Source organism: Nomascus leucogenys, chromosome 22a, assembly GCF_006542625.1.
Source record: "Nomascus leucogenys isolate Asia chromosome 22a, Asia_NLE_v1, whole genome shotgun sequence".
Lineage (NCBI taxonomy): Eukaryota > Metazoa > Chordata > Mammalia > Primates > Hylobatidae > Nomascus > Nomascus leucogenys.
In genome coordinates, this window is record NC_044402.1 from 41,757,823 (window position 1) to 41,767,041 (window position 9,219).

The window sequence follows — 9,219 nt, forward strand, 5'->3', positions numbered from 1 at the left end:
CCCACCTACATCTCCTGCCAAAGCTGAACATATGGTGTTGAAATATTTACTTTATTCAGCCTTATTCTAAGACAACCTTCAGTTAATGTAACTTCCCTGTGGAAATTGTTCCCTGTGGAGTTTGTATTTCCAAAAGGTAGGCATTTGCCCACTGAGTCCAGTCATTGTCTAGATTTTCTCTACCTAGAACCTTCCACCACCAGGTTTTTGTGTGGGTTTTGTTTGGAGGTTGGAAACTGTCTCTTCAGTCTTTCTCAAACCACAGATCAGCCTTCTGACATCAGCGAATCTGTAGAACCAAAGTGAATTAAACTTTATGATCCTTGAGATCTGATGTCATAATCAGAAAGAAAAAAATGTAATTCAACCCTAATAATTTCTACCAACAAGACAAAGGAGGATTCTTATCATTAAGAATTCAGAGGAAGCACATAGGGGTGGGGTTAAATAAAACACATATTTTTTTTCCCTGTCACAATGGCTCACATCTGTAATTTCAACAGTTTGGGAGGTCGAGGCAGGCCTATAGCTTGAGCCCAGGAGTTTGAGACCAGCCTGGGCAAAATGGCAAAACACTGCTTCTTCCAAAAATACAAAAATTAGCTGGATGTGGTGGTGTACACCTATGGTCCCAGCTAATCAAGAGTCTGAGGTGGGAGGATTACCTGAGTCCGAGGAGACTGATTTGTAAGATTATAGTATCATTGACTCTTAGTGCTAAAAGGATGGAACTGGTAAAATGATTTGCCCAAAGTCACTCAGTGGCAAAGTTGGATTAAGAACCCAGGTAGGGCCAGCCACGGTGACTCACGCCTGTAATCCCAGCGCTTTGGAAGGCCAACGCAGGTGGGATCACTGGAGCCCAAGAGTTCAAGACACGCCTGGAAAACAAAGTGAGACCCTGTCTCTGCAAAAAATAATTAGCTGGCAGGGCACGGTGGCTCACGCCTGTAATCCCTGCACTTTGGGGGGCTGAAGCGGGTGGATCACCTGAGGTCAGAAGTTCGAGACCAGCCTAGCCAACATGATGAAACCCCGTCTCCACTAAAAATACAAAAAATTAGCTGGGCATGGTGGTGCATGCCTGTAATCCCAGCTGTTCAGGAGGCTGAGGCAGGAGAATTGCTTGAACCCAGGAGGCAGAGGTTGCCAAGAGCCAAGATCATGCCACTGCACTCCAGCCTGGGCAACAAGAGCAAAACTCTGTCTCAAAAAATAAAATAATTAGCTGAGCATGGTGGCAAGCACCTGTAGTCCCAGGTACTCAAGAGGCTGAGGTGGGAGATGAAGGCTGCAATGAGCTATGATAGCACCACTGCACTCCAGCCTGGGTGACAGAGTGAGACCCTGTCTCAAACAAAAATAGAATCCAGGTAGGCAGAATCCCAGTCATTGCACTACTTTCACTGATCAGAGATGGCACTTGCTTCCTGCTACATCATTTCAGATTCTGGATGTGAGGCTGCCTGTAAGGGAATGAGGTGAGTAAACCTATTCCTTATTGGGTGTGGGGGAACAGAGTCTTAACTCTGTCACCAAGGCTGGGGTACAGTGGCGCAATCACAGCTCACTGCAGCCTCAACTCCACAGGCTCAGGTGATTCTCCCATCTCAGCCTCCCAGGGAGCTGAGACTATAGGTGTGCCCCACCACACCCGGCTAATTTTTTGTATTTTCTGTAGACACAAGGTTTCACCACGTTGGCCAGGCTGGTCTCCAACTCCTGGGCTCAAGTGATCTGCTTCCTCGGCTTCTTAAAGTGCTGGGATTACAGTCATGAGCCACTATGCCCGGTATAAACCTATTCTTAATTTAAGATAAAGAACCAATGTTTAATTCCAGTTGCCCCCACCAGAGCAGTACAAGTCCCCTTTAAAATGTAACCGATAAATAGGAACATATGGGAATCTTTAATTTCTGGCAAAGCTTTGTAGATCTGCTTTTTCTCTCAGCCTGTGGAAGGAGGTGGGTCACCAATCCTTCCATCCCCTTAACCTCTCCCACCCCCGCTGGACACAGATAATGCCATTTAACTAATTAAACCAGACTTGCCCTCTCTTTAGGTGCCAGTTCCCATTATGGTAACAGCTGTCAGTGAGGCTTTTATTGATGGATACTTCCTTGGGCAGGCTAGCACTAAGCCTGAATCCCCACCCCCCCTTTTTCACAGCTCTACTTTCTTTTCTTTCTGCCTCCTTTTCATTCTTTTCTCTCTCCTGTTCTGCTTTTTCTCCTTTCATTGACCTCCTCTTATTTGACAGCTTTTATTTCTATTTCTTTTCTCCCTTCATCCCTAATTTATTCTTTCTCTCCTTAGAGCCTTTAATTTCTTCCTTCTTATAACTGACCCTATCTCTACACTCAGCCCCTCCATTTCCCACTTTCAGTAACTTTTTGCTGGACAGTCTTTTTGGAAGTTGAATTAAGTCTAACCTGCAGGAATGAATATGTAAATAAATGCAGCTTGCAAAACACTTATTTTACATGAAACAGAGGATCTAGTCCAAATTGGATGAATAAAGTCATTGCTATTATAAGAAGCAAGAGACAGCTTCTTCGCTCATTCAGTTGACTTTTGAGGATTTACTTTGTTTCGGAGACCAAGAGTTCTCAATTCCCAGTCAAAATAATTTTTAGGCTGGGCACGGTGGCTCACGCCTGTAATCCTAGCACTTTGGGAGGCTGAGGCGGGCGGATCACCTGAGGTCAGGAGTTCCAGACTAGACTGGCCAACATGGAGAAACCCCATCTCTACTAAAAATACAAAAATCAGCCAGGCGGTAGTGGCCTGTAATCCCAGCTACTCGGGAGGCTGAGGTAGGAGAATTGCCTGAATCATTTGAATTGCTTGAACCTGGGAGGCGAAGGTTGCAGTGAACCTAGATCGTGCCACTGCACTCCAGCCTGGGTGACAGAGGGAGACTCTGTCTCAAAAAAAAAAAAAAAAAATTTAAAAAGAGACCAAGTGTTGGTTAGGTGCAAAGGTAAATACTGTTATGCCTCGCTTAATGACCAGGACACATTCTCAGAAATGTATCATTAGGCAATTTTGTTGTTGTGCAAACCTCATAGAATGTACTTATACAAACCAATATGGTATAGCCTACTACAAACCTAGATTTTATGTTATAGCCTATTGCTCCCAGGCAACAAGCCTGTACAGCATATTACTGTACTAAATACTCTAGGCAATTGTAGCACAATGGTATTTGTGTATCTAGACATACAAAAGGTACAGTAAAAATACAATAATACAAATAATACAGAATACAATTAAAAGATGATACACCTATATAGGGCACTTTCCATGAATGGAGTTTGCAGGACTGGAAGTTGCTGTGGGTGAGTTAGTGAGTGCATGGTAAGTGAATGTGAAGGTCTAGGACATTACTGCAAACTACTGTAAACTTTATAAACACTGTATGCTTAGACTACACTAAATTTAAAATGAAGTAACTGTGCTACAACATTATGGCAAGTACAGCGTCACTAGGTGATAGGAATTTTTCAGCTCCATTATGATCTGATGGAACCATTGTTGTGCACATGGTCCACAGTTGACCAAAACATCATTATGTGACGTTTGACTGTAAGAGAAACTTCTGCCTTTAGGGGAGCTCAGTCTCAGCGGGAAAATGTAAACAGATACTTTTTTTTTTTTTTAAGAGACAGGGTCTCAGTATTGTACATGCTGGACTCCAACTCCTTGGCTTAACTGATCTTCCCATGTCAGCCTCCTGGGACTACAGGCACATACCATATTGCCTAGCTTTAAACAAATACTTTTATTTGGGGGTAACAGGAACTACGACAGATAATGGACAATGTCCTGTGGAATCAGAGAGGGAATTCAAACTTGTAATTCAAAAATGGAGAAGGGAAAGGGAGCATACACTTCTCTTGAATTCAGCTTTCACAATAACCACTCTCAAGTATGTTAACTCAACCTATACAACTTAGGAACCAATGCAGTTGCCATTTAAGAACCTATATAAGGCCGGGCGCTGTGGCTCATGCCTATAATCCCAGCACTTTGGGAGGCCGAGGCAGGTGGATCACCTGAGGTCAGGAGTTTGAGACCAGCTTGGGCAACGTGGTGAAACCCCATCTTTTCTAAAAATACGAAATTAGCCGGGCGTGGTGGCAGGGGCCTGTAATCCCAGCTACTTGGGAGGCTGAGGCAGGAGAATCACTTGAACCAGGGAGGAGGAGGTTGCGGTGAGCGGAGATTGTGCCATTGCACTACAGTCTGGGCAACAAGAGCAAAACTTCATCTCAAAAATAAATAAATATTAGCCAAGGGTGGTGGCAGGCACCTGTAATCCAGATACTCAGAAGGCTGAGGCAAGAGAATGACTTGAACTCGGGAGGTGGAGTTTGCAGTGAGCCGAGATCGTGCCACTGCATTCCAGCCTGGGGGACAGAGCAAGACTCCATCTCAAAAAAAACAAAAAAAGAACCTGTATAAGATTCATCGCACTCTGTTTGGCACACACAGAGATGGGCTGCTTTTGAGATGTTCCTTCAAGAAAGAACTGGCTGCCAAGTGCAAGGAGCCTGGTTAGCTGACAACCTCCAGCTGTATTGTTCTCCAGTCCTTGGCCCAAAACTGAGCAAGGTCAAGGGCTTAGCCATTGGAACATAGGACTCTAATGAACAATATTTGCTCTGGAACGTCCCACTGGACTGGCAGAGACTTTATCAGGTCTGCATTGCGGTCTGACAGCTCTCCTTAATCAATTCCACTCCCCCTTTCCCCCACTGTCTTTCCTTATACCGGTTCTGTCCCAGCATCTGCTACTCAGAGAATTCAACCTGTGTCACCCCTGAATAAGGTGCAGAATTTATTGGCACATTCTCATCTCTCAGAAACTCCTGCACCTGTAACTTTGGTTATCATCCCTGGAACTTCTTAGTCAATCAACAAACACTTGTCTTCTGATCCCTAAAACAGATTTCACTAGTCTTATTCTCAATTAGACCCAACTTTGACTTCCCTTTATATTTCCTTTTCTAAGATTTATTTTCTTTTTTCTTTTTTTTTTTTTGAGATGGAGTCTCGCTCTGTCGCCCAGGCTGGAGTGCAGTGGCGCAATCTCGGCTCACTGCAAGCTCCGCCTCCCGGGTTCACACCATTTTCCTGCCCCAGCCTCCTGAGTAACTGGGACTACAGACGCCTGCCACCACGCCTGGCTAATTTTTTGTATTTTTTTTTTTAGTAGAGACGGGGTTTCACTGTGTTAGCCAGGATGGTCTCGATCTCCTGACCTCGTGATCCACCCACCTCTGCCTCCCAAAGTGCTGGGTTCAAGCGATTCTCCTGCCTCAACCCCTCAAGTAGCTGAAACTACAGGCACATGCCACCACACCCGGCTAATTTTTGTATTTTTAGTAGAGATGCGGTTTCACTATGTTGGCCAGGCTGGCCTCGAACTCCTGACCTCGTGACCCACCCACCTTGGCCTCCCAAAGTGCTGGGATTACACATGTGAGCCACCGCACCCAGCCTAGTGTCTTAATACTTACGTATTTGCTTATGATTCCATGGAGTGCCTGGTAGGATGGCTTGTCTATGTTTCATGTGGTGAGGACTGGGCTCACTCATGCAGCTTTCATCTGGACTGGAGAAGCCAAGATGGCCTCAACTTCTGGCTACTCAGATGGCTGGCTGGAATGCTGAACCCTCTCTCCTTACCATCCTTCATCCTCCAGGTTCTCTCTTTTTAAGTGGTCTATCAGGGTGACTGGACTTCCATAAAGGCCCAGGGTTCCAACAGGGCAGAAACAGAAGCTGTGGCAGCACATTTGGAGGTCCCTCAGATCTGTCTCTTGCTTGTCTCTTAGATGGAACAGACCCAGGGACTCTCTCTCAAAAATCAGAAACAAAACAAAACCAAATCCCGGAAGCCGTAATGCCTTTTAAGGTCTAGACCTCTTAAGGTCTAGAACTCAGGGAATATCACTTCTGCCACATTCTTTTGGTGAAAGCTAGTCAGAAGCCTAGCTCAGATTCAAGAGGAGGGGGAATAAGCTTTACTTATTGATTGAAAAGGGGCAAAGTCACACTGCCTAAGGGCATGTGGGTGGGAGGCATTGTTGTGGCCAACTCTGGAAGCAATCTACCACAGCAGATATGAGGAAAAGTTGAGAAGTGCAATGCATGCAGCACCCATCTGCTCAAAATTAGGCTTACACTCTGTTTTGACTAGAAGAATTCTGCATTTTTCCCTCCTCCTCCTCCTCCTCCTCTGTGTACCGCTGAGGGCTACGGGCTGACAAGAAAGCAATGTCTTTCTTTCGAGCAGCAAACTGGTCAAGAGGAGTCTAAAAAGAATCTCTCTACAAGAAGAGCATGCTAAGAGGCCTTCCTGTACTTTTGAAATTTGCCCAATATGCCACTGTAATAATTTTTTTTTTTTTTTTGAGACGGAGTCTCGCTCTGTTGCCCAGGCTGGAGTGCAGTGGCACGATCTCTGCTCACTGCAAGCTCCGCCTCCCGGGTTCATGCCATTCTCCTGCCTCAGCCTCCCGAGTAGCTGGGACTACAGGCGCCTGCCACCACACCCGGCTAATTTTCTGTATTTTTAGTAGAGACGGGGTTTCACCGTGTTAGCAAGGATGGTCTCGATCTCCTGACCTTGTGATCCGCCCACCTCGGCCTCCCAAAGTGCTGGGATTACAGGCGTGAGCCACCGCGCCCAGCCGCCACTGTAATAATTTACCCAGAGTTAATGTGAAAGCAAAAACTTCTGGGAGCTGCCCTTGATTTGATTGACTTTCAGGAGTACTTGTGCTACTTCTTTGCACCACTGCCCTCCAGCAGTGAAAGAGTGAGGCTTGTCTCAATAAAACAAAAACAAAAACAAAAAACCAAAGTTACACATCCCAAAAGATAAATTCCCTAAAAGTAAATTAAGTTCAGAAAATGAGACGGAAATGAGTATTTTGATCACTACTAAATCTCCATAATATCTAACACATAGTAAACACTCAATACTTACTGAATGGATAAAAGTCATATTACAATACACATACATCTTTCATAGCTCCCTTCATATTCACCCCTTCCTTTTCATTACTGTTCATAACCAGCTTTTAGTTAAAGTTCTTCTCATCAGACACTTAGTTGCAATGGACTACTAACCATCTTTGTCCTCTCCAAAATCTCCTTCCTCCTCACCTCAATTTATCTAGAACAGCAAATCAATTTTGAAACATTCCTATTTACAAACTCTAAGTGTTTCCTATTGTATTCTGAATAAGGTACCATGTACCTTCTACAATCTCGCCTCAAATTTGGAAACCTAAAATTTCTCCCAATATTCCCAAATATAAATCTTTATATTCTGGCGAACTAATCCGGATTGGCATAACACACATCATGCTTTCCTACCTCTAATCTGGACCTTTGCCTTTATCATATTCCAGACCTGGATTTCCCTCCTGTACCTTCACCTACTGAAACCTTAGTGGTCACTTCAAGCCTGAACCTTGATGCCAGCTTCTTTCCAATGCCTTCTTGGGTCATTAAACTTGGAGTCCTCTTCTTTGAAATCACGTTTTTTTTTCCTGTTTTTTTGTTTTGTTTTGTTTTTGTTTTTTGAAGAGTCTATGCCCACACTACCTCATGCCGTGAAGATGGTTCAGTATTAATAAACTGGCTCATAGCTCCTTTACCAGATTATAAACTCTTTGAAAACAAGAGCCATGCCAGTCAAACTATTTTTTGTATTTTTTGGACAACAGTGTATGGCATCATGTAGACGTTGGATAAGTCAGTGATTCCCGAAATGTTTCCATTCACGGAGCTCCATTAAAAAAAAAAAAAAAAAAAAGGCTAAGCCGTTGGCTCACGCCTGTAATCCCAGCACGTTAGAAAGCCAAGGCAGGCTGATGAGCTAAGGTCAGGAGTTCGAGACCAGCCTGGCCAACATGGTGAAAGCCCATCTCTGTTAAAAATACAAAATTAACTGGGCATGGTGGCAGGTGCCTGTAATACCTGCTACTAGGTAGGTTGAGGCAGCTAGAATCCGGGAGGCGGAGGTTGCAGTGAGCTGAGATCACACCACTGCACACCAGCCTGGGCAATAAGAATGAAACTCTGTGTCAGGCCGGGCTCGGTGGCTCACGCCTGTAATCCCAGCACCTTGGGAGGCTGAGGCGGGGGCAGATCGCGGGGGCAGATCACGAGGTCAGGAGTTCGAGACCAGCCTGGCCAACATAGTGAAACCCCTGTCTCTACTAAAAATACAAAAATTAGCCAGGTGTGGTTGCACGCCCCTGTAATCCCAGCTACTCGGGAGGCTGAGGCAGGAGAATCGCTTGAACCCAGGAAGCGGAGGTTGCAGTGAGCTGAGACCACGCCATTGCACTCCAGCCTGGGTGACAGAGTGAGACTCCATCTTAAAAAAAAAAAAAAAAAAATGAAAATGTGTCAAAAAAGAAAGAAAAAAAGGATTGTAGGAAAAACCACCACCACCAACCTTGTATTTAAGTTTACTACACATACAGAAAAGTGCACATACCAAAATGTTCAGCTCAATTACATTTCACAAACTGAACAGACTCATGCAAGTAGCTCTCAGAACAAAAAACACAACGCAACTAGGACCTCAAAGCCCTCTTAGTGTTGGAACCCGATTTTAATCGATTACACGTACTTTGTAAATTTAGCCTAAGAGAGAGATCACGTATTTGAAGACCTGTCGTATTTTTCCTTCCTCAGCCCTCCTCACTTCCCCACGCCTCGTCCACACAAAGAAGCATGCGCGCACCCACCACCGCCCCCTCCTCACCTCAGATTGGGGACCATCGTTGTGTTATTTATTTATTTATTTATTTTTTGTAAATGGACAAATGGAAACAAACCAACACCACCTTCAGTGGAAAAGGTATGTTAGTACCAAACTGTCAAAAGGAACTAGTGATCCTTCATTTTAAAAATCTGTACTATGGCCGGGCGTGGTGGCTCACGCCTGTAATCTCAGCAATTTGGGAGGCCGAGGAGGGCGGATCACGAGGTCAGGAGTTCGAGACTAGCCTGGCCAACACGGTGAAACCCCGTCTCTACTAAAAATACAAAAAAATTAGCCGGGCGCGGTGGCGGGAGCCTGTAATTCCAGCTACTGGGGAGGCTGAGGCAGGAAAATCGCTTGAACCCGGGAGGTGGAGGTTGCAGTGAGCCGAGATCGCGCCATTGCACTCCAGCCAGGGCGACAGA